We start from the raw sequence: 10,133 nt of genomic DNA on the forward strand, positions 1-10,133 counted from the left end.
CACCTCACCACAACTCTGAGTTTTAGTTTTCTCAAAAGTCTAATACTGAGAAATGTGTCTACTAGCCTTTAGATCTCTAAAGCATTGACTTGTCTGGTGGGAAAATAATCCTGATGTCTCTAGAAAATTTTGATTCTCCTCTGAAGTAGGGGGGTAACTTTGTTCCTGTAATATACAAACTTGTTGTACATCATTATACTCTTACTTCTGTATAGACGACATTATGTTTACACCCAAAGGCTAGTTTTCTTCCATTACCATACACACATGCCCCTTTACCCCTTTTCCTTTCCCCCAACTACTTTCTCCTGTGTTAACCAATGTGACTTCAATAAAATAAACAAAAATGAGTGAATGAATAGATAAATAAATAAATAAATATTGTATCCTGAGGCAAAAAACTCCCCAGAAAAACCTAGGACACCAAACTCCTTGATTTCATGACAATTTTACTAAAGCAATCAGGAATTTCATTCTTACATCATAAATTCTCATATGTCATTTAGTCACTCAGTATAAAATTCTTTTTAAATATAATGATAAATTTAGATTTTATGCACCATAATGTATCTTAGCGCATTGAGGGATTGTCTAATTTAATCTTTACAAAAGTTCCATTTATGAAGTAGTGATTTTATGAACTCCATTCTCCATCATAGAAATGGGGCTCAGAGGGATTTAACATTCTTCTCAAACTCATAAACCATGAGAAATGATGGAGTCTTGATTGAAATTCTGTCAGGATCCTTCCAGTTCTCAAACTTCAGGTCAGTGGTTCTCAACAAGAGATGATTTTGCCCGTGGGTACATTTGAAATGTATGAAAGGATGCTGCTCAACCCCTGTCATCCACAGGGCAGTGCACAGTACAAATGATCATCCAGCCCACAGAGCCAATAGTGGAAAGGTAAGTAAACCTACTTTACACCAGCAGTTCGCTAACTTAATAGTGCATACGAATCACCAAGGTTTTAAGTTCAAATGCAAATTCCAATCCATCAGATCTCCAGTAGGCTCAGGGACTTGCATTATTAACAACCTCTGGGGTGGGAAAGATGCTGCAGGTCCTGGACTGTGGATCCCACTGAATAGCAAGGCTGTGGTGTTGTTTTAGAGTCAGGTGTAGGTAGATTCAGGTCTTCTCCACCAAGAGTCTTTTTTGCATGAATTTTTGAAAGAAAAGCTTTCATTCACTCTAGAAGCTGTGAGAAATCCTGTGTTCATTTTTTAAAATGTAAGGACTCTAGAATGACATAAAACAATATACATCTGAATATACATTTGTATTAGGCAGAATTAGGGCCTCCAAAATATGTGCATATCCTAAGTCTAAGAATTTGGATATGGTAGCTTAGTCAGCAAGGAGAATTAAGGTAGCAGATGGAATAAAATCACTAATCCTTTACCTGAAAATAAGGGATTAGAATGGATTATCCAGTTATGACTAGTGCAATCACAATGGCCCCCTAAAGGTGGAAGTAGAATTGGAGTCCCAGAGATATCTGAAGATGCTATGCTGTTGGAATGAAGAAGGAGGATGAGCCATAAGCTAAGGAATGCAGGTGGCCCCTAGGAACTGGAATAGGAAAGAAAACGCATTCTCCCCTGGAGCTTCCAAAAGGAGCCCAGTCTGCAGACTTCTTTATTTTATCCAATGAGACCCACTTCAAGCTTCTGACCTCCAGAACTTTAGGGTAGACATTTGTTTGTTTTGAGCCACTAGTGTGGGGATTTGTTATGGCAGCAAATGGACTCTAGTATAGACTTTTATCCAATACCACTTTCTTTGAAGGAAGTGAGTTCAAGCCTCTCCATTCATTCATTTATCTTCCCTACTGTAAAGAAATTTTCTATTAAGATACCACCTTAAACAGAAAACACAAAGTTAATTTAAAGATATACAGCTCCATCTTCTGGTAGAGAGAAATTTTTATTGTAGAAATGTACTGTGGTTCTGACTTTGAGGCCTTTGAAGCATTAAGACATGAAATGCTATTCATTAGCAAACTATTCCAAAAATTGAAGAAGACATAACACTTCTTAGTACATTTTACAAGGCCAACATCACCTTGATACCAAAGCCAGACAAAGACAACAAAAAGGAGGGAAATTACAGGCCAATATCGCTGATGGACATAGATGCAAAAATCCTCAACAAAATACTAGCAAATCTATCACAATACACTCAAAAGATTATACACCATGATCAAGTGGGATTTATATCAGCCATTCAGTGATGGTTCAACATCTGCAAATCAATCAATGTGATACACCACAGTAACAAAGTGAGGAATAAAAACCACATGCCTCTCTCAACAGATGCAGAGAAAACATTTGATAAGATCCAACATCCATTTAGGATAAAAACTCTCAATTAAATAGGTGTAGAAGGAAAGTACCTCAACATAATAAAGGCCGTATATGACAAACCCATAGCTAATGTCATTCTCAATGAAGAAAAACAGAAATCTATCCCTCTAAGAACAGCAACCAGACAAGGATGCCCACTGTCACCACTCTTATTTAACATAGTATTGGAAGTCCCACCCAGAGCAATCAGGCAAGGAAAAGAAATAAGAAGGATCCTAATTGGAAAGGAAGAAGTGAAACTGTCACTATTTGCAGATGACATGATTTTATATATAGAAAACCCTAAAGAATCCACCAAAAAAGTTTTAGAAATACTAAATGAATATGGTAAATTTGCAGGATACCAAATCAACATATAAAACTCAGTGGCATTTCTATACACTAACAATGAAGTAGCAGAAAGAGAAGTTAACAGTACAATCCCGTTTTCAATTACAACAAAAAGAATAAAATACCTAGGAATAAACTTAACTAAAGAGGGGAAAGATCTGTACACTAAAAACTCTAAAACATGGAAAGAAATTGAGGAAGTCACAAAGAAATGGAAAGATATTCCATGATCTTGGATTGGAAGAATTAACATACTTGAAATGTCCATACTTGCTAAAGCAAGCTACAGATTCATTGCAATCTCTGTTAAAGTCCCAACAACATTTTTCACAGAAATAGAACAAAGGATACTAAAATTTATATGGAACAACAAAAGACCCCAAATAGCCAAAAGAATCCTGAGAAAAATGAACAAAGCTGGAGGTATCACACTCCCTGTTTTCAAAATATACTACAAAGCTGTAGTAATCAAAACAGAATGGTACTGGCACAAAAATAGATGCACAGATTAATGGAATAGAATTGAGAGACCAGAAATAAAATTACACAAGAGGGAGGAGGGCAGAAGGGGTGATAAGGCACATGTGTGTAGAGATGGATGGTAATTAGTCTCTGGGTGGTGAACATGATGTACCCTACACAGAAACTGAAATATGATGATGTATACTTGAAATTTATATAATATTATAAACCAATGTTACTACAATGAAAAATAAATTAAAAAATAAAAATTTAAATAAGTTTAGAAAGACTTAAAATAGTAATAATTTAATGATATCAACATAGGACACTGATTCAAGATTAAATTGCCAAAGACATGGAACTAAAAGGATACTAGAGAAGGGCTTTTAAAATGCAGGGAGGAAGCAGTATTCATGTTATAGATTATTCTTATATAAATATATATGAATTCAAATACACTCCCAGAATATAAATGTGATTTTCAGTCAAATGGTAAAGAATACTTTCCATATGATGGCCAAGGGTGACAACAATGTTTAAAAATACATTTAACCACAAAACGGCAGAAGGGACAATAAGGAATAACAGAGATAAAATAAAAAGAAATATGTACAAACAGTGGTTTATTAACATTAAGAATGCAGGAGAATTCACTATCATTTTTGTTTAAAGCAAGAATTTGCAAGTGAAGAATATTAAAGTGGCATTTCAATTCTTTGTAAGAAAAATTTAAAAAAATTAAAAAGCAATGGAGGGGCCTGCCCGTGGCTGAGTGGTTAAGTTCTCATGCTCTGCTTCGGTGGCCCAGGGTTTCACCAGTTCGAATCCTGGGTGCAGACATGGCACTGCTCATCAAGCCATGCTGAAGTGGCATCCCACATGCCACAACTAAGAGGACCCACAACTAAAAATACACAACTATGTACTGGGGGGCTTTTGGAGGAAAAGGAAAAATAAAAAAATCTTTAAAAAGCAATGGAGAGAACACTATGTGATTGACTGGTAGAGTGACCACACAAAATTTATATCGTTTCAAGTCAGCCTGATTGCCTAGTAGTTGCTGCTCAGTTTCAGGGCCCAGGTTTGCTTCCCAGTGGTGGAACCACACCACCCATCTGTCAGTAGCTGTGCTGTGGTGGTGGCTCACACAGAAGAACTAGAAGGACCTACAACTAGATATACAACTACATACTTCAGCTTTGAGGAGGAAAAAAGAGAGGAAGCTTGGCAAGAGATGTTAGCACAGGGCAAAACTTTCCCAGCAAAAAAGTCTCAGACATTCTCACATAGGCGTCTCTACATACATAAAAGAACTAAATGGCAACGTCATTTTGTGGAAAAAACAAACAAAACTTCAGCTCTTATTTTGAAAGAATGTGATCAAAGACTGGAATGAAAACACTCCAGTTCCACCACACAAAAGCAAAGGCTCTTGTTGACAATTTGAGACCCAGAAAGTAAAAGCTAACAAAGGCACATATACATTCATTAAGCCTCACAGATAATGAAATAATTGTGAAGTACAACTGGTTAGCGTACTCCTCTTCAGATATTAACTATTTTTTTATGTGAATTCTGGAGTGAGAGTAGATACTGTGATGTGTATGTCTCATGAACTGTTGTTGCAAGCATGCATTTGGAAACACTTCTTGGTCTAGAACTTTTTCATCAATATGGAAACATAGTCAAATATGCCCCACCTTAAAAATAGGAAGATACCCTCACTTCACTTTAAATCACTCCACAGTTAACATCCTATTTCCCCACTCTCATTAATTAATAATATCAATGGGTTTATGTTCAACTTTTATTAGAAATGTTTTATGCCTCCCATTCCCTCTTTCAATTTGACATCCATTATTATCATATAATTAGCAACGCTGACCTTGCATTGCTGAGGTCAATGTTCACTTCTCTGTTTAGTACTATAAGAAATACACTAACTTATGAATCAAGCCAGCTGACAACCACAGTGACCTCGGTACCTGGGCTGCACTCTGCTGGCTCTCAGATGACCTCAGATAAATGTTCTAGACTTCTGTTCTCTCTGATCTTCTCCTGCAGTGTCTCTTGGGCTCACAGACTCACCTGGATGAGAACCTAGAGAGAAAGTTCTCTCTGTGGAAGTCCAAATTCCTCAAGAAAGGTTGATAATAGTGCCCCCACAAGACAGCTGGAAGGGGTCAAGAATTGATCCCTAAGTTGGACTTAGGACTCCAAAGGAAACAACAATATCCTGTCTAGTTGAGGTTGCACAGGCTGGGGACTGCAGCAGACAAGATATTTACAGCTCACTATATCTTCTCATTAGGTATTTTTCATTGTTATTCCCACCTCTACATACACAATTTCCCTGTGGGGGACAGGTCTTGACAGAAAGGAAAATTTTCCTGTTGTTTCTGTTCCTAGGAGACCAGATTATAAACCAGGATAATTCTGTTTTTATTACTCATTCTCCAGGAACTGTTATGCTTCCAGAGCTTTAACCCTCAGCACCTCATCCAAACTCTAAGTAAGAGTTTTCTCCAAAGTCTAGGACTGAGGATTCTGTCTTGATTACATCCATTCAATCTTCCAAGCATTGGTTAATGGTGGCATATAACCCCTGATATCTCCAGAAAATTATTAATCCCTTCTTTATAAAAAGGATAACTATGTTCATTTGATATAAAACCTGGGGCACTACACTCCCTGGTTTTCTGAACATTTGCCAAAGTACTTAGGAATCTCATATTTATATCACATATTTATATCACTAGTTAAGAACTATCATTTAGTCTCTCATTATAAAATGTTAGTAACTATGAGACATATTTAGGTATTTTTAAGCACTGTAACCTAGCTTAATACTTTTTAGGGATAGTCTGATTTAACTTTTAGAATGCACTGCATTCCATATTGTAGAAATAGGGTTCAGCAGAATTTAATGTTCTGCTCAAAGTTATACACTGAGTACAGGATGGAGACTTGCTGGAAGCTGTCAGGATGCTTCCAGTTCTCAAACTCTGGGGCAGTGGTTCCCAAACAGAGATGACTTTGCCACTGGGGATATTTGGCAATGCCTGAAGGGATGCATCTCAACACCTATAATGCAAAGGACAGTGCCCAACACAAATAAATCTCCTGTCCCGAATGCCAACAGTGAGAAGGTGAGAACATTTATTTTATACCAGCACTTCTCTAACATCCTTATTCCTACAAATTACCAAGGATTGTAGTTCAAATGTGAATTTTGATTCATGAGGTCTCCAGTGGGCTCAGGGACAAGCTCCCACTTGGTGCTGATGCTGCAGGTCCTGGTCTGTGGATTACAGTTTCAGTAGCAAGGTGTGGTCCTGTGTTAGAGTCAGATGTAGGTAGTTTTAGGTCTTCTGGACCAAGGATCTTCTGTGTACGTAATTTTGAAAGAAAAGTTTTTCACTCACTCTATAGGTGGCGATAAACTCTGTATTCTATTTTTTATATATAAGGGCTCTCGAGCAATGTCAAATAGTATATATCTGAAAAAGACTTTGAAGTAGGCAGCATAGGGCCTCAAAAGATGTCTACATCCTAATCCCAAGACCTTTTGAATATGTTAGTTTACAGAGCAAGCGGAATTCAACTAGCAGATGAAACAAGCTTGCCAGTCATTGATTTGATATAAGAAGGTAAGCCTGGATTATCCAGGTTGGGGTAATGTAATCACAATAGTCCTCTAAATGTGGAAGAGAGAGGAAAAGGAATTGGGGTCAGGAAGACATTTGAAAATGCTATGCAGCTAGGTTTGAAGAGGGAGGAAGGGCCATGAGACAAGGAATGCAGGTGGCCACTAGAAACTTGGATAGGATAGGGAAATCATTCTCTCCTGGAGCTGCCAGAAGGGTCACCATCTTGCAGACATGTTACTTTTAGCACAATTAGACCCATTTCAGGCTTCTGACTTTCTATAACTTTGAGATAGAAAATTGTTGGTTTTGATCCACTAGTGTGACAATCTGTTACAGCAGCACTAGGAATGTAGTAGAAACATTTGTTCAATCAAATATTGGTCATAGGAACTGAGTTTAAGCCTTTAGATTCATTCAGTGAGCTTCCCTTAGGTAAAGACATTTTGTGTTGAAATCCCACCTTATGTAGAAGAAGAAATTTAAAGTCAATTTGGAGACATTGGCCCCGTTACCTGGTACAGAGAGTTTCATATTGGATAAATGTATATGTGCTTCTGATGTTGAGGTCTTTGAGGATTTAAGATAGGAAAAGCAATTCAGTACTAAAATTAAGGACTCCCATTCTACTCTAAATATTTATGTCAAGATTTTCACATTCTTTCTATTTTATGTGAATTCAAATATTGATTATTTTCATTTCCCCTCCAACCTTCTCTCAGGTTTTCTTTCAATGTAATAGATGGGATTTACCTGTGTCTCTGTGTATGTGTGTGAGCATGTTCATATGAGAGAAAGATGTATACAAATGTACACATACATATACCTACACATACTTCTAACCTTGAGCATTTTCTTTGGACTCAACAAGGTATTTCTACACATTTTATTTATTCCTCACAACATCTGTCTGAAGTTAGGCTTTATCATCCCACATTACCTTCAAAAATAAGGAAACTGAGGCTCAGAGTGATTTCAGTTTTAACAAGATAACCAAAACTTAAAACTTATGGTAAAACTTATTGTACATCTTTTCAAATTATACATAATTGGAACCATGTAGTATATACTCCTAATTTTTGTATGTCTTTTAAGTTTTTAAAAATATATGCTTTACAAATGTGCAGCTTGTTTTATGTAATTACAATCCAATGAATTAGTGAAGAATAAAAATCTTTGGCTGTGCCTGGCTCAGGATAGGATCTAGAGCATATGTAGCTGAGTTGCACCTAAAGGCACTGGGAGATATCCCTTCTCACTAGGAAGGAAGCAAAGTGTCATATATGGATATAGGAACAGTGGAATTAAAATAAAGCAATTGGGGGCCATCCCAGTGGCCAAGCTCTTTAAGTTCATGTGCTCTGCTTTGGTGGCCCAGGGTTGACTGATTTGGATCCTGGGCATGGACCTACCCACTCTTCACCAAGCCATGTTGCAGAGGCACCACACATAGAAGAACTAGAATGACATAGGACTAAGATACACATCTAGGTACTACGGCTTTGGGGAGAAAACAAAAGGAAGATTGGCAACAGATGTTAGCTCAGGGACAATCTTCCTCACCAAACAAAAAGCATACATTTAAAAAAATAAAGCAATTAATGTTCGATGAACACATTTTTTGCATTAACTAAAGACTAACTATATATAAAAGAGCAAAGTGACATAAGCTGGTTCAAGACAGAAGAGCACTACAACTGCACACAGGATCATGGATGCACCTCAGAAACACACTATAAGGACTGACAGCTGACTGTAGGTTTGTGAGGAGATGATCAGAGCTCATATTGACTCTCCATCATATAATCCCATTTGATAATAAATGCATTATATTAAGCCATTTGCTGGGGCCAGCCCCATGGTGTAGTGGTTAAAGTTCGGCATGCTCCACTTTGGTGGCCCAGGTTTGTGGGTTTTGGATCCTGGGTGTGGACATACACCACTTGTCAGCCATGCTATGACAGTGACCCACATACTAAAAATAGAGGAAGATGGCACAGATGTTAGCTCAGGGCTAATCTTCCTCAGCAAAAGGAAAATAAATAAACCATTTTCTTTTAGGATTACTTCTTATGCAACAACAGTTGACTGATACAATAATCAAGGTGAACAGAACTGAAGGAAATTACAAAAATCTGTTGCTTCTCATTCTAGGCATTTATCCTATTTGAATTTACCATTCATGATTAATCTGTTATTCAAGTTTATTTCATACAACTGTATTAAAAAGTGACTCCACTGAGCTTTCCTTATAGGGAACCAGGAGAGTTTGAAGGACATGCATGTTTGCGCAAAACTTGTGACTGTGAATCACAGGACTGGACAGGAATTTAAGTTCTCTACTGACCCATTCCTTGACTATATATATATATATATACACATATATATATGTAATGTATATATGACATATGACAATTAATATATTATATATTTTATTTTATATAGATGACATATATAATGGATGATATTGACATTGTTCATTCACTACTCCTTTAGTGGTGATGACAAGATTTAGAATGGGGGAGATATTTCATTTAGAGCGAGGGAAGGAATTATATTTGAAAATAGTAGAATCATATTCAAGCAGAATCAGGAGGATAATTCAATAGAAAACATAATTATGCCAAACAATCCTTTACTTCAATGATAAACCCCTTGACCCACGGACATGGATCTTACATACATCAATAAGTATGTATGTACCATAAGAAATAATTTGCATAGTTATAAATGTATGACTTAAGTTTTTGCTTCACAATACTTAAAATCATCTGTGACTCTGTGGCTCTATTATGTTAAACTATTTATTGGAATTTGTGTTTCCATGCAGACTACACAACTGGAGACATTTATTTGATTATCAGTTTCACAAGTGACTACGGTAGGCAATGTGGACACTGAGCTAAATAAGAAAACAGAACCCTAATGAGCAAATAACACCCAACAACCTGTTATAAAACACATTATATGTTAAAGTCTACATTTTTAGGAAGAGCAGCTATGGCAGTGATAAAGGAATTATGTACCACAAAGTGATAAACTGTGGCCTCATATTTTCCTTTCCTATGAAATTATGTAAATGGCCTTTGCTTCCAAATGTATTTTTTTTCTATAGGAGTAGTACAACTCATGATTATTCTTTTAGTGAAATGAAAGAAACATTACTCAGTATGGTACATTTCATTTCAGAAGAAATTATTCTTAAGATATCCATGTAGTCCCATGAGACAAATGGGAATTTCCAAATATTTCATCCAAGATTGAGAATCAACTTAGAAGAGTAGAAAAAGGACAAAAGAAAATTCAGTTAGATATCAGAGAGCAG

Source organism: Equus przewalskii, chromosome 6 (assembly GCF_037783145.1).
Source record: "Equus przewalskii isolate Varuska chromosome 6, EquPr2, whole genome shotgun sequence".
Classification (NCBI taxonomy): domain Eukaryota; kingdom Metazoa; phylum Chordata; class Mammalia; order Perissodactyla; family Equidae; genus Equus; species Equus przewalskii.